The 17,451-nt window shown below is 36.3% G+C and overlaps 1 protein-coding gene across 1 annotated transcript in view; it reads left to right on the top strand.

Moving 5' to 3' along the window:
- The first annotated feature begins 9,011 nt into the window (after positions 1-9,011).
- The window catches only part of LOC118520698 (uncharacterized), a 51,332-nt gene continuing 42,892 nt past the window's right edge, over positions 9,012-17,451 (top strand). Inside the window, exon 1 of the mRNA XM_036068838.2 lies at positions 9,012-9,425. The gene's annotated coding sequence lies outside the window, so the exon portion shown is untranslated. The remainder of the gene's footprint in view (positions 9,426-17,451) is intronic.

Raw genomic sequence — 17,451 nt, 5'->3', positions numbered from 1 at the left:
TGTCTGTGCCTTTAATTATGATTTTTCAAAAGCCTAGTCTCACAGTTATTATTTTTTCCCTTCATCTATTAAAATCTTCCTAGTCCTCAGGAACTATATCAAATAAAACTCCTACAAACTTTTAATCACATAGTATGTTGGTAATAATTAGACTACAGCTTAATTCATGGGATATATTGGATGTTCAATAAATGCTGGTTGTACTAAATCGAATTGCAGTATTCATTTCATTTAGATTTGTTCAATAGTTAGGTCTTTATTTGCCACTGAGTTACAAGATGGCTGTGGTCAGGGACCAGGTCTAAATCATATTTGCATAGAGAATGATGTTGTGTATGTAACAGTTTCGAGATAAATTCTTGTTACTAAATTTACTAAATTTAAGTGTTTATTAACTACGGGGAAGGACATGTGACCCATGGCCTTCCAAAGACTAGCAGAAACACATCTTTATTTTATTTTATTAATTAATTTATTTTTTACATCTTTAGTTTAATAAAATTGAGCGTATTGGTTTGCTCAATGAGGGAAAACTCAGACCTTAAGGAACTATACGGGTGTCTTAAAGGCATGATTTGAATCTGTGTTTTAAGCTTTTCTGTGGATTGTTGCTGTCAGGAAGGAAGGATAATTCTATGATTTGATATTTTTATAATTCTAGTAGTAAAGAAGCATAAGGTAAATTTAAAACTATAATTTGTAAAGAAACAGTACTCATATTAGAAATGAATTATGGAGGTTTTTTGTTGGTGGTGGTGGTGGGTTTTTTTTTGGTTTAGACAATATTCCTGTTTTTTGTCTGTATTACTACGTGATTACTTAGTAATCCTATTTTTGTCTTACTTTATCATGGTCATAAGTGGCCTTATCTGATGTGGTATCTTTGGTATTTTTATGTTCAACAATAGTGCATGGTCTAACGTGTCCACTAGACCGAGTCCTGGCTGTCAGAAGCTACTTTCCTTCTCACGAGTGAGTGGGAGGGCCAAATCCAATCCAGGCCTCTATGGAGTAGTTGGTAATAAAGGAATGTTGGGCATCACCACCTGCTGTTGCCAACATCATCATCTCCAGTAGAAATTATTATTGTGCATGTACTGTGTGCCTAGCACTGTACACAGAGGTCTGCAATCATCATCCCGTATCATCCTCACAGCGACGCTATGGTAAGGTGTTACTAATCACGCTCACTTTACAGACCAAGAAATTACCCAGCCCAACCACATTGCTAACAATTGCACTTCTTTCCCTCAATCATCTAATCTACTTCTTCTCTATTTTCAAATCCCAGTTCCACCAGCTGTGTAAAACATTGAAGATCTGTAATTTCTCTGAAATTTCACAAATGTCAGGAGGGTAAGTCACCTTTAAGATACTTAGAAGATGATGGGCGCCTGGGTGGCTCAGTTGGTTAAGCGACTGCCTTCGGCTCAGGTCATGATCCTGGAGTCCCGCATCGGACTCCCTGCTCAGCAGGGAGTCTGCTTCTCCCTCTGACCCTCCCCCTTCTCATGTGCTCTCTCTCTCTCATTCTTTCTCTCAAATAAATAAATAAAATCTTTAAAAAAAAAATATTTAGAAGATGAAGATTTGGTACACTGCACATCACAAAGCAGAGCTCAACATATTCCAATTTACTTTCTTTTCCCTCTAATACAGACTATTTGCAGTCATGCTGGGCATTTATGCTTTCTTAATATACAACACTTCCTACCAGAACATTATAAAATTAAAATAATGAAATCAACTAATTTCAGTAATACATACTTTTTTGAGGGAATAATTTATTCAATACTTTGTCCTTCTTAAGGCTGATTCTACTGATATCTAAGATAGAATTAAGGAAGGAACTTAAAGCAAAAAGCAGACATCTCCCTGCTATCCATAATACTGAAGTACCTACATTATCTCAGTCTTTTGGGACTATGACCCTGAGTCCACTTCTACTCTCCAGTCTCCCTCTAGAGTTTTTCTAATCTCTTTAGAAAAGTGATATCTGTATCACTAATAAACTGTTTTGAAATCAGCTGTAAAAACAGATTACAGCATTTCTCAAATACAAATAGCATGAGGAGGAAACTAGAGCCTAATTATTAAAAATAATTTACAGCTTTATGGGGTACCTGGGTGGCTCAGTCAGTTAAGCTTCTGTCTCTTGATTTGGCTCAGGTCAGGATCTGAGGGTCCTGAGATCTAGTTCTGCACTCAGAGGGGAGTCAGCTTGTCCCTCTCCCTCCCCCTCTGCCCCTCCCCCCCACATATACGTGCTGCTTCTCTCTCTCTCCCTCTCTCAAATAAATAAAATCTTTAAAATCATTTACAGCTTTTAAAAAATAAATAGTTCATGCTTGACTAAGTAAAGAAGGGGAGAGGGAGGACATAAGCAAAATATCCCAGGTAGCCATGAGGTTGTGAGTTATCACATTTTATTAATCCTTCTAGTCCCCACAACACCTAGTACAATGCTTAACACATAGGAGTACTCGATAAAAAGAGTGCTTGCAGAGGACTTATGGCAGTTAGACGAGTAAATTGGATTTTGTTGTTCTGTATCACAATCCCAGCTCACTGATCATCATTCAGGGTGACTTTGGGGATATTTAACTTTCTGTGCTTCATTTTCCATACAGTATAATACTACTTGGTTTTATGTCCTGCATGCTCTGAGAGTGTCAGAGTGTTATAAAGACCAAGCTTTATTTTCAATTACATTTGTATTCAATTTTAACCAAAACCTTGTCCAATCAGTTCTTTTCAAAGAGACACATTCCCCATTTGAACCTTCCGATTTTTCCGTGAATGGCTGAGGTCTCAGTATAATTCCAGGTAGCTCTTTAGGGGCAGCCTGATTTCTTTAGACAGCACAGAAACAAAATACAGCAGATGTAATAGTAAGACATATTATCAACTAAAAAATAAAGACCTGATTTAGATACAGACTTCAATGTTTCATGGCTTTTAAAATCACCTGACAGACCACAAATACCATAAAACGAAATGTGTCTTTGATCATCTCATGGGGCAATGCATGGAAACATACAAAGTCCCAGTATTTATAATCTCAAACTGAACATCATGAAGACGAAACTAAACAGCAAGACAAGGCTTAGTATGGAACTGAACTTTGAAGACTCATTTAACTGAAGGAACATAGGTTTTGCCATCGAGTGAAATCCCACATTATAAAGAGAGGAGGGAAAGTGAAATGGACCACACAGCTGCCATCACTGTGGCACAGAAGCCAGAAAGAATAAAGTACAATGGAATTTCAAATGTGGTCTGGAAAGTCCTCAGAGGTTGACGGGATATTTTATGATGGCTTTTGTACTATAAATCGATCCTCATAAAAGTCTGTGCCTGACTCTTACTTTGTGACTTGAGAGAGAATATGCCAATCGGCACACACATGCTTCTAAAAGTACTTATTGTGATGAGCACTGAGTAATGATTAGAAGTGTTGATATACTATATTGCACACCTGAAACGAATATAACACTGTATGCTAATTATGCTGGAATTAAAAATTATAAATAAATAAATAAATAAATAAAATCTTGAAATAACAAAAAAAAATGAAATAAAAATTAGTGTTTTTAACCCATTTAAACACAAGAGGTTCTGCTGGACAGCATGGTGATTATAGTTAATATTGTACTCTATATTTGAAAGTTTGTAAGAGAGTAAATTTTAAGTATTCTTAACACCTACACACACAAAATGGTAATTACATGAGGTCTCAGGTATGTTAATTAACTTGATTATGGCAATCATTTCACAATGTATATGCATATAAAACCATCACACTGTACACCTTGAAAAAGTCACATTTTACAATCTAAATATACAAAATTTTTATTTGTCAATTATACCTCAATAAAACTGTGAGAACAAATAAACAACCAAACACAAGGATTAAGGATTAAGAAAAATGAGGATTATTTTTTCTTGAAGGAAAATCAGTGTTTATTTTAGAAGTAAGATAATGGAGATAGGACAAGCAAAAGAAAAAAGTTATAATATTTATATTATATTTGCATTTGTATTTATACATGTATTTAGAGTATATTTATATTTATGTATGTATAAACAAATATACAAATATACATGTATGTATAAATGTACGTATGCATATACACACATACACTACAATAACTCACTTCTTTCTTCTTCAGTTAAAACTATTTGAGTACCAGGTATTTGGTGATAATGATATTTGTGTGAGGGCACCTTTGGGTGGGATTTTGCATGAGATCTCAGTTTTGAGGCACATTTGTGTGATCTGACTTCATGAATCATATGACCCGCAGTTTGAGTCAGATCCGTTACCTTTCTTGGTTAATACCACAGAGATCTATAACACACATTATTTTATTTCTAGGTTTTATGGATGAATTACAAGACGTACTGAAGCAACTGCATAACTCAATCTATCAATGGAGACTTGATATAGTGAGTATTAATGCCTTCTTTAATGCTGTCCTAATACCGCAGGTTTTCTAAGTGAGTAAATTAAAACAAAACAAAACACAGGATAGTGTCTTCAGTAAAACCTGAAAATAGGCAGTTTTAAAGATGGGGAAGCTGGTGAAGTGCCATATCAACATATTTCACTACAAAAGTTCTATTTTATTATTTTATTTTATTTTTTTTCATTGCAAAAATTTTAAATCAGAAGAGCTTAAGATAAGCTTAGATAATGTCTTTATTGTGTAGCTTTCGCACTAGTAGCAGGTATTATAACTCTAATACAAGGCACTTACAACAGTTGGTGAACATTAAGATCCTTAAAGAAATAAGTTTAGGTATTTAAACTATGTATTTGGTTTATATGCTTATATTAATATATATGTATGTATATATATTTGTATGTACATATATGTATATATGTGTGTATATGTATATATGTGTATTTATATATACATATACAGTGAGTAGTGTAAGTTGAGAGAGGCAATTTACTAGATGGTGTGATATATAGAAAAACAAAAATAAGACTGGACTTAGATTGAAGTCAAACAATTCAAATTGTCAAACAAGTCAAATTGTAGACAATTAATACATTATGTCTTTAGGCTTAAAAATGCAAAAGTGAAAACCAAAAAGGTGTTGATCTGGGTTAAAGTCAGGCTTTGTTACCTTTTAGCTGTATGACCTCTGGAAACTTAGGTAACTTCTCAGTCTCTTCTCCAGTCCACATAGTCATTGAATACTATCCTATACATGAAAAGAATAATATAGAAGTTACTGCTCCTTGTAAAGGAGTATAATTAGCCCTTGAAAATTAATTATAGATCTCCAATTCAGTAGAATTTAGCAAATAACACAACTGGTTAAATTCTACAGGCTAAGTAAGTTATAACTTATGTTATAAAGTGCATAATACATAGCATGTTTTAATAAGCATTTATTAAGAGAATGAATAATTCACTTTAAGAGAAGAGATAAATTAAAAGAATAGGTGTAACAAAACCAGGGCCAAACCTGATTATGTATTCAGACATTCCCCAAATTAAATCGTACTCCCCAGATGGAATTATTTACAGTGAAACCCTGATTGATGTAATTGTCTCCCAATCCTATTAGATTATGGAGAGTGGGCTCTCTGTAATTTTTTTAGATTCTCCTGAAATCACCTATATAGACGTAGGGACAGAAAACTTTTTCCTTCTTCCCTTCTAGATTCTTTGCTGGCCTAATAATTAAATTGGTACAAGACAGATTAACAGGAGAAAAGCAAATTTAATTTTGTACCTACAGGAGTCCCAAAGATATGAGACTCCCAGAAGTGACCAAAGCAGATGGTTTTAATACCTTTTAGACAAGGAAACAATACATTTGTGAAAAATTGGCAAAGCAAAGGGGTTTGGGCTTGGGGTAGCAAATTAGTGAAGATGTGACAAGGTGTGTGTTTGGGCTTGGGGTAGCAAATTAGTGAAGATGTGACAGGACCTTTTTGGTCCTGAATTTGCTAACTCTGGCATAAAGAGACTTCATTTCCTGATTTCAGGGGGGGAAAAGGAGGGTCAGAGTGTCTTTTATGCACTGGTAATTTCTTAAGTAACTTTGATTCAGAATCATTAATATGTCAAAATGGCATATTTTAGGGTAACATATTCTGCTTTCTGTCACAGACTAATGTGCAGGTTCTACAAAGAGCTATTGTTCATCTGTGTTGGACTCAGTATAGTATGGAAGCTATCTGCTGAGTATTTGAGTAACAGGTGGATGTTTAAAACTTATGTACCAATCCTCTGATGCTAAAAAGTCACTTATGGATTTGAGTATCCCTGTGACTGGTGACTTATTACATTAGATGATGACAAGTTATGGCCTTATAAGTCCCCAAGAAGAGAGGCAAAGTGGCATCAGAATTCAGGAACATCTAGAATTGCAGAAATTTTAAAACCTCACTTAGGCTCATCTTCCAAGATGTGCTTTCCTATGGTCTTCTAAATTAGATGAATTTTATTTTTCTTGCTGGAAATAGATAACAGGCTAAATAATTTCAGAGTTATTTAAGGACATCTGATGCAGTAACATACTCAGGACTCATTTTGTGCAAACGAATCTAAGAAAAGTTCATTCTGATATTTCTTGAGTTAATATGATTGATAAGGATTATTGTTTATGCTGTATTGTCTAGTAGAAAGTAATTCCAACACAGATGGGGGCAAATCTTTTCTTTCACTAGTAAAAAAAAGAATATCAAGTAAGTGCAAATTTCGAAGTAATGCACGTGAATGTTGAAGGCCATATGCACTATTTTAGCAATTTAGGGAGCATGAGCAAATTACTTGATCTTTTTGTGATAATTTCTTCTGAAAAAGAAAAAATTGGTAAAAATGTCTGGAATACTTGCCTTTTGCATCGAGCACATAGGATAACAACATAAATGTGCCACACAATCAAAAGTGTACACATTTGGTGTTATTTCCTCTCATACACATCTTCATCCTAGACACTATTCATATGCCTTTGTAGAGAATGCATTTCAAATGATTGCCTTCTAAATGGCCATTAAGAAAAGCTATCATTAAAAAGATGTATTTTTTTTACCATAGAGACCTACTTTTGTTTTTACTTTTTTATTTTGAAATAATTATATTTTCACATCCCCTAGAAAGATACTACAGAGAGGTCCTCGTACCCATCACTCAATTTTTCGCAATGGCTTTGTCTTACATAATTATCGTATAGTATCAATACTAGGAACTCGACATTGCTACAACGTGTGTGCATAGTTCTGCGGTAAGTTTTTAAAAATGGCCTCCCAAAGACATATTCAATTCCTAATCCCAAGAATCTAAAAATATTACTTTAGATTGCAAAAGAGTTAAATATTAACTAATAACGCAGAAGATGCGATGAAGTTAAGGATCTTGAAAGAAGGAATTCATCCTGGATTATCCAGTTGGGTCCTAAATGATAATCACAGTAGAAGAGAGAAGCTGTGGGTGACTACGGACAAACATAGAAGAGACAGCAATGGTGAAAAGCAAAAGAGATGTGATCACAAGCCAAGAAATGCTTCTAGCCACCAGAAACCGGAAGAGGCAAGTAATGAGATTTCCCCCTAGAACCTTGCTTTTAGCACAGTGGTACTGATCTGGGACTTCTGTCCTCCAGAATTTTAAAAGAATAAATTTCTGTTGTTTTAAGCCAAACCGGTTGGTGAGAATTTGTTTCTACAGCCATAGGAAAACTAATACAAGCTCCATCTCATTTTAATCATATGGAGAGACTGGTATAACTACAAATGCAATCCAGATGCAGAACTAGTTCGTCACAGCAAAGATCTCCCTCTTGCTAACCCTTATAGTCTCTGCCTTTAAGAATCTAATATGATTTTTAAAAATATAACATCCAGGGTTTTTATTTGTAATTAGTGAGAAGAATAGAGAAAATTACATCTAAATGTAACTTTAAACGTAAATGTAAATGAAGATGAGAGTCCCCATCTTTTCTGGAAGTAGAAGTCTCCAGAGTCTGTTAACAAAGTGTGCTGTGGTTTCCCTCCCAAATAATAGGGAATTCACATGTGAGTCCAATTGTATATGCCTAATTATATCTGTTGTGAATTTTACTGTTACCCAAAGGCAGGTACACAGCTTGCAAAACTACTCATATATTTTAATGGCTATTAAAGACATTATGTCTGCTCTGTATTTATGTTTTAAGTTTAAATCTCATTAGAAGAAGACAATGGGTTAGCAAAACTCCTTCTCTTCAAAATAAAGCTTTGACTAGGAGAGGATATGCATTTGCCCCCAACAAATAACAACTTGAAAATTAAAAAAAAAAAGAAATTTATTTTTTTTAAAATAGAAGTCAAGGGCTGCATTTTTATAGGAAATTTGGAACAGATAAAAAATAAAAAGCATAGTAACCCCAGTCCTGCAATCCCACCACTCTGCATTAATTACTGATGTATTTTTTATTTGATTATTTCTTTTTTAAATTTTATTTTATTATGTTATGTTAATCACCATACATTACATCACTAGTTTTTGATGTAGTGTTCCATGATTCATTGTTTGAGTATAACACCCAGTGCTCCATGCAGTATGTGCCCTCTTTAATACCATCACCAGGCTAACCCATCCCCCCACCCCTCTCCCCTCTAGAATCCTCAGTTATTTGATTATGTGATGAGTCTCACCAAAGGAAAGGAGCCCAGGTATGGAGTTGGCAAATGCCATTTGGCCTTAGTGTACATTTCTGGATGTTGTTCACTCCTGCTGCCTAAATCCTTCTCCCCCTTTAGAGCCTGCCTCAGATTACTATGCCTTTTTAATCAAAACAATATTTTAAACACCCTCTTTAGAACACTGTTCTTCCAAACACTGTGCAATCAGGTGAGGGACACCTGCCTGCGACTCTAAGCCTCTGATAGTCCTTCCCAGTGAACTCGGTGTCACCTCCTGTGGAGTAAGTACTCAGGTTCCACTCCCGACAGATTGGAGTTCTCTTCTCCCCCAGCCCGACCTTCCCCAGCCTCTGGAGAAGCGGGAATAAACCATCGGCCTCACTGGGTGTGTTGCCCGGCGACCCGAGCGCGCGGGGCCATCGCTGGGCATCCCCTCCCTCTACGGCTTGAGAGACAGCGCACCCTCCGGCCTCGGGAGCAGCGGCGCCCAGCGATCCCGGGCAGGGCTCTCCTAGGCCGCCAGTGACATCACTGGCGAAGCGGATTCCAGGCACCCGGCTCCTGGTTTTGAGAGTGATGTGGGTCGGTTAGTCCGTCTCTGTCTGTCGGCCGCTGAAGAGGGCCCATCGTCGGTTTCGCACCGCGGAGCGACAGGACCCGGAGGAGGAAGGAGAGCGAAGGCAGCGGGGGAAGGAGGACCCCGGCAGGGGACCCGCATGCAGTGTAGCCCCGCGCACTTCCCGCTGCCTCCGCTGCCGGCGCTGGGCCTCAGCACCAGGTGAGTCCGGAGCGGGAGTGACCCGAGCCGAGGGGCGCTGCCCGTGTCAGGCTGGTCCTACTGCAGGTCACTTACGGGAGCTAAAGACACACAGTTCAGCTCTATGCATCTCCTGCCTCTATTGGAGAGTTGCTAGGATCGGAATTCTGATCTACTGGGGTCGCAAAGGCCTTTTGGAGGAAGCTTCAGGACGGCTTCCTGTGCAGGGACAAAGGATTTTTCTTACCAAAGACATGTTTCTCTCCAGTCCTAAGAGTAGTGAGCATACTGTCTACAAGTAACAGAGACCAAAGAAGTGGAATAGAGTCAAGATACAAGGAGGAAATTGTTACCAGGGCATGTCCCCGCAGCAGCCTCCTAACGCAGGTGTCTGGTTTTAGGGTATAGAGAGCCAGGGAAGGCAGAGTGGTTCTGGGATACCTGAAACCTTGTACAAAAAAGAAAGAGACAGAGAGAGACAGAGAGAGAGGAGAGAGAGAATGAGAAAGAGAGAAAGGAAAGAAAGAACAAAGAATGCACAGAACTCTGAAATGACCTGATTTAACTTCTGGAGGAGGCTAAGTGGTGTGGAGAAAGAATGCATATATTTTCACTTTTGTGTCCTCTCACCTGAGCTAAACAAACAGCAAACAGGGCCAGTTAGAGTTAGAAACACATTTAGAGTACTGATTCTCTCTCACTGACTCCAGGTGTGGTTTTTTAAAGGTATTATTTATAGGTAAGAGAATACACAGATTTTAAGTGTACAGTCAGATTGAGTTTGGGCAAACATATGTAAATTAAGATACAGAGTATTTATGTACATCACTCTAGAAATTCCCTGAGTATCCCTCTTCAGGAAACACCCACTCGAATGTAAACACTTATCTTATTTCTGCCACCATAGTTTAATTTTGTCTATTCTTTAAATTTTTATAAATAGAATCATGCAGTATATCCACTTTGTGCAGTTTCTTTCACTTTGTAAAAAGTCTCAAATTCACACATATTTTCGAATCAGGAGATTGTTCCTTTTTAGTGCTGAGTGATATTCCATTGTAGGAAGAAACCACAATATATTTTATCCTTTTACTTGCTCATGGGGCATTTGAATTGTTTTCAGCCTTTGCTTTAGAAAATAAAGTTGCTAAGAACATTCTTGTAAATCTTTTCTCAGATATTTGGGAATCTCTCTCTCTCTCTGTAATTGCTGGGTTATAAAATAGGTATAGTTTAACATTATGAAACAGAGGCCGCCTGTTTTTCAAAGTGTTTGCATCATTTTTTAGTGCGACCAGCAAGGTAAGAGCAATCTACCTGTTCCACATCATGGACAACACTTGGAATTTTAATCTTCTTAATTTTAGCAACTCTAATCTGCAGTTTGCCTTTTCATTTTATTTATCATGCTCTTTGCAAAGCAAGTATTTTTCCATATTGGTGAAATCCACAAAATCATCTTTTAATGATTAGTAGTTTTTTTCCTTATCTAACAAATATTTTCATACCACAAAGTCATAAAACTACTTTGCATATTCACTTCTAGAAACATCACCATTTTAGCCTTTATCTTTACATCTATGATCAACTCAAATTCATTTTTTGTATTTGGTATGAAATAGGGGTCAGGGGTTTTTTGGTTTGTGTGTTTGTTTTATTTTTCCATATGGATATTCAGTAAGTAATTTCAACATTACTTGCTAAAAAAGTGATTCTTTTCCCATTGGATTGCATTGGAGTCTGTTGAAAAGCATTTCACTGTACCTGTCTGGGTCTATATCTGGCATTGTTATTTTGTTTCATTGACCTATTATCTATTTATGATAACTTGAGATTATATATTTTAAGATACTTTTATAGAACTTCTTGAAATCAGGTGATGCAATGTCTCAAATTTGTTCTTTCTCAAAATGCTTGTTTTTCTAACTCCTTTGTATATCTAAACATATTTTAGAATCAGTTTATTAGGTCCTATAAAATGTCTACTGGAATTCTATTCAGATAGCAATGCATCTTAAGAAAAGTTTTAGGAGAATTGACACCTTAACAATTATAAATCCTCCAAGCAATAAGTCTGATATATCTTTCATTTACATAGATCTTTTAAAATTTCTCTCTGCATGGGCGCCTGGGTGGCTCAGTCAGTTAAGCATCTGCCTTCAGCTCAGGTCATGATCCTGGGGTCCTGGGATCAAGCCCCATGTTGTGCTCCCTGCTCAGCGGGGAGTCTGCTTCTCCCTCTCCCTGTCCCCCACCCCTACCCTCGCTGCTAGCTGCTCCTGCTCTCTTTCGCTCTCTCTCTCAAATAAATAAAATCTTAAAAAAAAAAAAAAAATTTCTCTCTGCAATGTTTTATAATTTTTAGTGTATCAGACTTGCACATTTTGGGTTAAATTTGATCCAATGCAATTTATGTATTTTGGTGCTATTGCAAATGGCAATACATTTTCCAGTTGTTTGTTGCCAATTTTCAGAAATATAAAATCTTGAATATTTATTTTGTATCCCTCAACTTTGTGACATTGGCATAGTATTTCTACATATTTTGTTGTTGAGTCCTTAAACATGTCTTATATACACAACTATTTTATCTGGGAATAAAGATGGTTGTGTGTTTTTCTTTTTAATTATTATGTGCTTTTTAATTTTTTCTTGCCTTATTTCACTAACTTGTTTCATTTGACTAGGTTCATTAGTACATGCTGAATAGGAGTGTGAAGTGTGGACACCCTTACCTTTCCTCAATCTCAGGGAGAAATCATTTAATATTTCACCATTAAGTATTCTGATAATTATAAGGTCCCTTTACCAGACTAAGAAAGTATCTTCTTTTCCTACTTTTGCTGGGAGTTTTTACACATGAATGTTAATTTTTGTCATTTATTTCATTTATTATAACTACATATTTCTTACTTGTACTGTTATTATAGTGAATAACAGTTTCACATTTGATTGTTGAAACAATCGTGCATTCCTGGGATGAACTCAATTTGGTCATAATATCTTGCCATTTAGATATTGCTAGGTTTTATTTTTATTTATTTATTTATTTAAACACAGAGACAGAGAGCGAGTGGGGGGTGGGGGAGGGGCAGAGGGAGAGGGAGATACAGAATCCCAAGCAGGCTTCACACCCATTGTGGAACTGGTCACAGGGTTCCCATGACCCTGAGATCATGACCCGAGCCAAAATCAAGAGTAGGATGCTTAACTGACTGAGCCATCTAGGCGCCCCATTAGGTTTTATTTCTAATGTCCTATTGATGAATTTTTGTTATGTTCATGTATGGTATTGCTTTGTAGTTTTCTTTTGTTGTAATATTCCTTTCATGTTTTGTTACTACTTTATATTGGTCTCAGGAAATAATTTGGAAAATGATATATTTTTCTATTTTCTGAAAAAAGTTTTGTAAGATTGGTGTGATTTCTTTCTTAAATGTTTGATAGCATATAGCAGTGAATTAATTAGTGCCTAGTTTTCTTTGAAAGACTGACAATAATTCAATTTTTCATAGAGAGAGAGATATATATATAGGTTTTCTATTTTTAAAATTCATTTTAATAAGTTGTGCTCTTTAAAGAAGAGTATCAATTATATCTAAATTGCTGAATTTTGGGGACACGTGAAGATGTTCATATTTTCTTTTAAAATTGTAATATTTATAGATATAATAGCCATAACCTCTCCTTCATAATTTTAGTAATTTTTTTTTTAATGAGTCTTTCTTGGGATTTTTCAAGTTCCGTTTTTTCCCCCAAAAAAGCTTCTCTTGGCTGTGTTAATTTCCTTTCTTGTTTGTTATTTTTTAGTTCATTTACTCCCATTTTTCTTTTTATTATATTCTTTCCTATACCTACTCTGAGTTTATTTTGCTCTTCATTTTCTAGTTTCTTAGGGTAGAGTCTTTTAAATTGTTTTCAAATTGTTTTATTTTTTAAGTATTAAATCTAAGTATAAATTTTCCTCTAAAACTGTTTTAACATTTCCTCATAAATTTGGGGGCTTTATTGTTTAATTCAGGTTGAAATATTGACTAATTTTTTGTATGCTTTCTCCTTTGACCTATGGTTATTTAGAAGTACTCTACTTAATTTCCAATCACTTGGGAATTTTTCTGATATCTTTTTGTTACCAATTTCTAGCTTAATTCATTTTTCCTGAGAATGTACTGTATGATTTTAATCATGTAAAATGTATTGAGATATATTTTATTGTCCAGCATATAATCTATCATGGTGAATAGTCCTTGTGTATCTGAAAAGAATGTGTGTGTGTGTGTTTTGTTTTTGTTTTTTCATGTGGTGTGTGAGGTATTTCATAAATGTAAATTAAGTTAATTTCTGTGATAGTAATAATCAAAATGATATTCTTATAAAAATCCCCAACTATGGATTAGGGATTTAGTACCGTCAACTTTTTTCACCATGTTCTTTGAAGTACCTTTCTGAGAGGCAAACATTCTTGGGTTTTTCTTCTTGATGAGTTGACGATTTTATCATTAAGAAACTTCCCTCATATCTCTGGTAATATTCTTTCTTTTTCACATAAAGTCCACTTTAGGTGATGTTAATATAGCATCTCCAGTTTGCTTCTTTTCTTTTCAAATCAGTAACACTTTATTTTCAGTTTTTCTTACCAATAATATTAGGACAGACTGTTCTTCCCTCTGGGATACTTATTTTATGCATTTATTCCAATCACCTGTAAGCATTAAACAGAAAAAAAGTTACATAATGCACCTTTAACCTGGCACTTATTGCTTAGGCTTGGTGAGTAGGGGCACTAAGGTAGGATGGAGAAGTTATTTTTTTTTTAATGTTATGTTAATCACCATACATTACATCATTAGTTTTTGATGTAGTGTTCCATGATTCATTGTTTGAGTATAACACAGTGCTCCGTGCAGTACGTGCCCTCTTTAATACCCATCACCGGGCTAACCCATCTCCCCAACCCCCTCCCCTCTAGAACTCTCAGTTTGTTTCTCAGAGTCCATAGTCTCTCATGGTTCATCTCCCCCTCCAATTTCCTCCCCTTCATTCTTCCCTTCCTGCTATCTTCTTCTTCTTCCTTTTTTTAAACATATAATGTATTATTTGTTTCAGAGGTACAGGTCTATGATTCAATAGTCTTACACAATTCACAGTGCTCACCATAGCACATACCCTCCCCAATGTCTATCACCCAGCCATCCCATCTCTCCCACCCCCACCATGCTAGCAACCCTGAGTTTGTTTCCTGAGATTAAGAATTTCTCATATCAGTGAGGTCATATAATACATGTCTTTCTCTGATTGACTTATTTCGCTCAGTATAATACCCTCCAGTTCCATCTACGTTGTTGCAAATGGCAAGATTTCATTCCTTTTGATGGCTGCATAATATTCCATTGTGTGTATATATATATATATATATATATATATATATATATATATATCACATCTTCTTTATCCCTTCATCTTTCAATGGACATCTTGGCTCTTTCCATAATTTGGCTATTGTGGACATTGCTGCTATAAACATCGGGGTGCATGTACCCCTTCAGATCCCTACATTTGTATCTTTGGGGTAAACACCCAGTAGTGCAATTGCTGGATTGTATGGTAGCTCTATTTTCAACTTTTCGAGGAACCTCCATACTGTTTTCCAGAGTGGCTGCACCAGCTTGCATTCCCACCAACAGTGTAGAAGGGTTCCCCTTTCTCCGCATCCCCGCCAACATCTGTCGTTTCCTGACTTGTTAATTTTAGCCATTCTGACTGGTGTGAGGTGGTATCTCATTGAGGTTTTGATTTGGATTTCCCTGACGCCAAGTGATGTTGAGCATGTTTTCATGTGTCTGTTGGCCATTTGGATGTCTTCTTTGGAAAAATGTCTGTTCATGTCTTCTGTCCATTCCTTGATTGGCTCATTTGTTCTTTGGGTGTCGAGTTTAATAAGTTCTTTATAGATTTTGGATACTAGCCCTTTATCTGGTATGTCATTTGCAAATATCTTCTCCCATTCGGTCTGTTGTCTTTTGGTTTTGTTGACTGTTTCTTTTGCTGTGCAAAGTTTTTTATCTTGATTAAGTCCCAATAGTTCATTTTTGCCCTTGCTTCCCTTGCCTTTGGCAATGTTTCTAGGAAGAACTTGCTGCCGCTGAGGTCGAAGAGGTTGCTGCCTGTGTTCTCCTTTAGGATTTTGATGGACTCCTGTCTCACACTGAGGTCTTTCATCCATTTGGAGTCTACTTTTGTGTGTGGTGTAAGGAAATGGTCCAGTTTCATTCTTCTGCATGTGGCTGTCCAATTTTCCCAACACCATTTGTTGAAGAGACTGTCTTTTTTCCATTGGACATTCTTTCCTGCTTTGTCAAAGATTAGTTGACCATAGAGTTGAGGGTCCATTTCTGGGCTCTCTATTCTGTTCCATTGATCTATGTGTCTGTTTTTGTGCCAGTACCATACTGTCTTGATGATGACAGCTTTGCAATAGAGCTTGAAGTCCGGAATTGTGATGCCACCAGCTTTGCTTTTCTTTTTCAACATTCCTCTGGCTATTCAGGGTCTTTTCTGGTTCCATACAAATTTTAGGATTATTTGCTCCATTTCTTTGAAAAAAGTTGATGGTATTTTGATAGGGATTGCATTGAATGTGTAGATTGCTCTAGGTAGCAGTGACATCTTCACAATATTTGTTCTTCCACTCCATGAGCATGGAACGTTTTTCCATTTCTTTGCATCTTCCTCAATTTCTTTCATGAGTATTTTATAGTTTTCTGAGTACAGATTCTTTGCCTCTTTGGTTAGATTTATTCCTAGGTATCTTATGGTTTTGGGTGCAGTTGTAAATGGGATTGACTCCTTAATTTCTCTTTCTTCTGTCTTGTTGTTGGTGTATAGGAATGCCACTGATTTCTGTGCATTGATTTTATATCCTGCCACTTTATTGAATTCCTGTATGAGTTCTAGCAGTTTTGGGGTGGAGTCTTTTGGGTTTTCCACATAAAGTATCATATCATCTGCAAAGAGTGAGAGTTTGACTTCTTCTTTGCTGATTTGGATGCCTTTTATTTCTTTTTGTTGTCTGATTGCTGTGGCTAGGACTTCTAGTACTATGTTGAATAGCCGTGGTGATAGTGGACATCCCTGCCGTGTTCCTGACCTTAGAGGGAAAGCTCTCAGTTTTTCCCCATTGAGAATGATAATTGCTGTGGGTTTTTCATAGATGGGTTTTATGATATTGAGGTATGGACCCTCTATTCCTATACTCTGAAGAGTTTTGATCAAGAAAGGATGATGTACTTTGTCAAATGCTTTTTCTGCATCTATTGAGAGGATCATATGGTTCCTGTTCTAGGATGGAGAAGTTCTTAACCTGTGCCTCAGCAATCTAAAAGTCAGAAGATGGGCTAGCATAAGCCCTTTGAAATTGTTTGCAACTTCAAAGATTATGTATGTGTACATTTTTCTAGGTAGGAGATCTGAGCTTTCTCCAGAGGATTTCTTACTTTCCCAACTAAGAAAAGGACATAATTGAAGCAGCATTCTTAAATCTGTAAATATCATGTGGATGGTTTCTCTCAACCAGAAGACGTAACTCTAGACACTTTGTGCCTAGTGTTACTCACTAAAACTAATTTGTGCTAATCCCTTAACAATGCTTTATCATTGAAATTTTGGTTGCTACAGCTTATGCCTCAGCAGTTTTTACATCCCTAATTAGCCTTTCTTTCTATTATGAAAATTTTAAAACACATTTGAGCAAAAGAGATTTTAATAAGGCCATAATTATCTCATGCTTATAGATACAAATTAGAAATAAAATAAAGAAATACAATGATCATTACACAGGGAACAATTTCTGCTGAAAAGAGCACTCAGGCCCTGTGAAACTCCCTTCTCTTTCATGTTCTTTATAATCGTATATCTGAGTACATAGTATGTGTGCATCCTTGAATTGGGAATCATCACTGAAGGACAGTATCAAGAGGACCCCTGTTATGGATGCGGAGTCAAGTGACTTGAATTTGGTATCAGCCCTTGCAGTATCTTCCATAGTGAT

The sequence above is a fragment of the Halichoerus grypus genome, chromosome 11 (assembly GCF_964656455.1).
Source record: "Halichoerus grypus chromosome 11, mHalGry1.hap1.1, whole genome shotgun sequence".
Lineage (NCBI taxonomy): Eukaryota > Metazoa > Chordata > Mammalia > Carnivora > Phocidae > Halichoerus > Halichoerus grypus.
This window is presented reverse-complemented; position numbering and strand designations above follow the sequence as displayed.